Genomic DNA, 4,994 nt, shown 5'->3' with positions numbered 1-4,994 from the left:
TTCGTGTTGTCGACAAAAAAAACACAGTTTGCAAGCTCTGCTATGTAGCCTACGTAGGGTTCGTCTGATAGACAACACCGGCATCGCGATCCTCCGCCCCGCTCCCGTTGCAAATCTGCTCGCGAAAAGTACACACTCAGGCCCTGTTTACATTAATATGTCTTTTTTTTAAATGGCATTTTAGAACGACAAGGATTTGACATCCACAGTGGCGTGTAGCATTTCTGAGCAGCCCTCCTTCCTCACTACAGCTGAAAACGCACATCACGTGACCACACACACTCATTCACACACAGGCACACAGACACAGACGCACACACAGCCATGCGCTCGAGACAGCGGGTACAGGCAGTTAGCGGGTCAGTAGACTGCTTCAATCCTTCACTCACTTGTACTTAGTCATTTAAGCGCACACCTCAGATACTGTTGGCTGTGCACCTTTTTTACCGACACCATTATAACGACACAGATCACTGCCTATTCACGAGTCCCACAGAAAAGGTGATTGACAGGTGGTAATTATGCGTGTAACTTGCCTTTATTCATTTACTGTATGATTTGTTTATAGGTAAAACAAAGACCATGCAGGTTAGGTAGTTTAAATGGTAGGCTACTAATAATTCATTCGTTATCAATTAATTAATTATTCATAATCGAAAATCGAATCGAACTGTGACTTTAGAATCGAAAATGTAATCGAATCGAGAATTTGGAGGATCGTGACACCCTTATTAGATTTATAAGGTTTTATCTGACATTTTTGTCAAAATTGAGTAATTGACATTCGTATTAAATGACAACTTATTTACATTATGGGATGTTTTTTATAAGTTGTTTACATTTTAAAACTTTTTACTTAAAAAACAAATGTTACACGCATACTGTGTTTGCTATATGAAATACAAAAACTTTGAAGCTCAATATCTCAAAATCATTCAGAACGCTGATAGAACCTTATAATTCCAAGGTGATGATATCTATACTTTCTGGCATAAGCTGAGGTCTTTGCACATTTACAATGTCCCCAGCTGAAAAACAAAAACTCTTTCAATGGGGACTGAGATGGCTGGCGGGAAGAGGAAAGCCTTTCCTAAACCAGAGAGCAGTGTGTACAGAGGTGGCCACTGGCATAAAATACTGATTATAAAATGACTAATTACATAGTAGGAGCCAGGAGTTGAACATGATTATAAAAGTGAATAATTAACATTACTTCAATACTTACTTAATACACTTGAGAAGAGATAACCTTGAACATTTTCAAATATTCAATAATAATGATAAGCAAATTGCTAAAATATGCATAAACTAATTTGAAAAGGAGAGGGTAAAAATAATCTGATACCTGGTTTTGCCACAGAACAACTTTCTCTTTCAGTCTGAAAAAAACATCTGCACCGTGCCATCTCTGTAGCACTCGTCGAAGCAAGCGGAGCGACAAATCAACCGGTCCTTGTGGTTTGGCTTATTAAATGTCTGTTACATGAGTTTTTCACTGTGCTTACGGTTTATGTGCATCATATTTGTTGTTCTGTTAGTGTAAGTTAACATCATTTGCATTTGCACATCTTCAACACTGGCATATTAGTCAACTGACCCTTTTCAACATTTCTACTAATTAGAATCATCACATACTTGAATAAATTACAATCGTTACATCTCTAATTTTTACATGTTATTATTTTACTGAACATAAACTTACATCTGCATCCTGTCATGATTTGATAACATCCATTAGAGCAGGGGTGTCAAACTCAATTCCTGGAGGGCCGAAGCCCTGCACAGTTTATTTCCAACCCTGCTCCAACACACTTACCTGTAGGTTTCAAACAAGCCTGAAGGACTCAATTAGTTTGATCAGGTGTGTTTAATTAGGGTTGGAACTAAACTGTGCAGAGCTGCGGCCCTTTTGGAACTGAGTTTGACACCTGTGCATTAGAGCATGCAGAATCTAACTCTAAGATATTTTGATAAGAAAATAGGGCTGCCGAAAGACTCAATAAAAGCTTTAGAGATACTTATCATTGTAAATAATGCACCTATGGTGACACAGTGACTCAGTAGTTAGCACTGTCACCTCACATCAGCTGCAAAAAACATACAGTATGCCGGAATAGTTGGTGGTTCATTCCGCTGTGGTGACCCCTGATAAATAGCAAACAAAGCTGAAGGAAAAAGAATGAATGAATAAATATCGTACCTCACACACTTGTGAATTTGCTTATCTGGTGGATCTGTTTGTTTAATGAACATTTAACTCTCTGACTCTGGTTTCCTAAACGAAACTGAGATTTTCACATTTGTAGAGATAATTATCAATATTGACTGATGTATCGCCCAGTTCTACATGTAGTCAACAGAAAGTCGAAAGGGGACCATCAAAATAAAGTTTAATCTCTCTCAAGGTATTTCCAGGACAAATGCCTTGTAGAAGAAATACAATGCAAGACACGTTGCAACACTCTCAGTCTACACATGGAAATGTCAGTTTAGGTGCATCTCCAAATAACTTCATTGTGCTAGGCTCTAACATTTACCAAGCAGCAGAACAGAAAGCCATAATAATCTAGTTCTAAAGGTATGAGCATTGCCTCTTCATCATGACTTTCATTAGATTGTGACTCAGTAAATTCTACAGGGCAACAGATCAGCCATGCAGAAATGCCCTGGCTGAATTAATAGGTAAAAATCCAGCCTGAGTTTCTAATATGACAGTTACCGTAAAAGATACTAACATCAGCTTTGAACAGGCGGCAGAATGTACTATTCTCCCTGTATTAAAGTATTGCTGCATGTATTAAATTGGCTTTCGCCTTTTCAAGTCAAACCGCAGTGCAACATTTCAGGAAAGACAAAGTCAATGTGTTCAAATGACAAAATGACCCCACAAGAAAAATGAAGAGTTACCGGAACTAAACGGTGTGAGTGTCATCAACAAACTAGCATGGAGAAATCCACCACGGAATCACTTTAACACCACAAGTGAAGCTGGGGACAGATTGATTTTCTCCATTTAGGTGTATTATCTTGCAAACCCATGGGTCGTATTGGGCAAGTAGCAGACATCAACTCTCTGAGTAGCTCTCAAATAGAAACCAATACCACAATTTACTTAACCGTAGCAGTAAAAAATAAAACAGGTAATCCAAGCTAATTTTGTCTGACCTTACAATACTTCATTGAGGGCTAAATCAATACATCTCAAAGGCTATACTTTACATTTCAACAGTTTTATTTTATTATAAACAAGGGCATATTTCTGAGTGACAATATCTACAAAAAATGTGATGTTGTTTTTTTTGTTTTTTTCCGTTTTAATTTTTGAGGGGGTGAAATATCTATATCATTCTGTTTTAATTCAGTTAAGCTTAGGGTTGATAGTGTAAACATCCATAACAATCTGGTAGGGTTGCATGGTTTACTGGTACTATGGTAGTATCGCGGTTCTATGGCTCCAAGATACTGGCGGTGCCACTTTAGTTAGTAAACGGTAGTATCGTCATTGATGGTCCATCTACAATAAATAATGGTGCATGCGCATCAATAAACCATTTTATTTGAATAGTCTGTGAAGCCCTTTAAGGCTGCAAAACTGTCGAATTTGCGCCTTTTATGGTAGCCTCTTACATGTTTTCTAACGCTTCAATGTGAATGCACATCTGAATTGGTTCATTTCTGTTCCTGTGAATATAACTTAGTAGCTACAACAATTGCGACAATTTATTTAAAAGAACGACTCACAAAGTAAAATTTTGAATCATTTTGGATTGTTACCTTATAAAACAATAGATGAAAAACCCAAAATAGCAACCGGAAACAACGTTTGACCACTTCATACATCCAAATTGTGTTGGAAAAATGCTTATTTTGTGACACATTTCATTTGGTATAATGTCTATCTTTATTTTTATATATTTTTTGATGGTCAATTATCTACAAAATAAACAGAATGAATAAAATTTAGGTGAAGTTACGTGCAAATAATGCTGTTTTAAATAATAAGGGAATTATGAATTAAATTCATGTAGGCCTATTATAACAAAATATAGTATTTCTGACAATTTTCTTTATAATTTGAGTAGTAAATTAACGTATCGCAATGCTACTTGGTATAGTAATACTTCAGCTGGTATAGTATCGTAAGATGAATTAATGGTATTGCGACAACCCTACAATCCGGTGCATTATGTTTACCCTCGAGTTCTTTTGCATGATATATGATGTTCAATTATTTGGACAAGTCATTCTGCATGTTGAGCTGTAAGCCGAGTGTGTATGTCCTATCTTTAGCACAGGACGAGATAAACACTACAAGCTGACAGATTGCTATCCTAAAACAGCACTCGGCTAAATAAGCTGACTGATAGTTCTGACCCCAAAAACATGGCCTTGTCTTTGTTCTCTCATATTCGTGGTCACAGGCTCATCTCGGCTGATCTACCTGCCGCTGTTATTTGATGTCTGCTAAACTAGGCTGGGTCAAGGCCAAATATGCTTCTGAAAATACATTCTGACACAAAGCATCATGCTGTTTTTAGATAGAACTCTCTGTGTTTGTCTGATCAAGAGCATTATCTGGTCTTTTCAAACAATGCTAGAAGAACCACTGTTACCAAAGCAACATCACTGTCTGGATAAAATGAACTCCTTTGAGATCAAAAACAACCTCCTATGAACAATGTATCAGTTATGGGGCAAAAAAAAAACAGTGGGGAGTTTTAAAGTCCATGAACAAGGAGTTGAAGAGAGAGAGAGAGAGATTTCTCACACTTACCAGATAAACCAACCCAAGCCTGAGGACTCACCACAAGGTCAAATAAAGTGGACTAATAAACAAACTAAAATACTTCACCAAAGCCAAAATAATGACATTAAAATGTGACATTTGCAAAGAAAACAGACAATTCTGTCAATACATTCATCTATTCTCCAAATGGCTAGTTCTCTGTAGGGTACCGGCTTCTCAGGGGAAAGGCATCGAACAACCTGAATTG

The sequence above is a fragment of the Danio rerio genome, chromosome 7 (assembly GCF_049306965.1).
Source record: "Danio rerio strain Tuebingen ecotype United States chromosome 7, GRCz12tu, whole genome shotgun sequence".
NCBI classification, from domain to species: domain Eukaryota; kingdom Metazoa; phylum Chordata; class Actinopteri; order Cypriniformes; family Danionidae; genus Danio; species Danio rerio.
The sequence above is the reverse complement of the archived record's forward strand: the minus strand, read 5'-3'. Positions refer to the sequence as shown.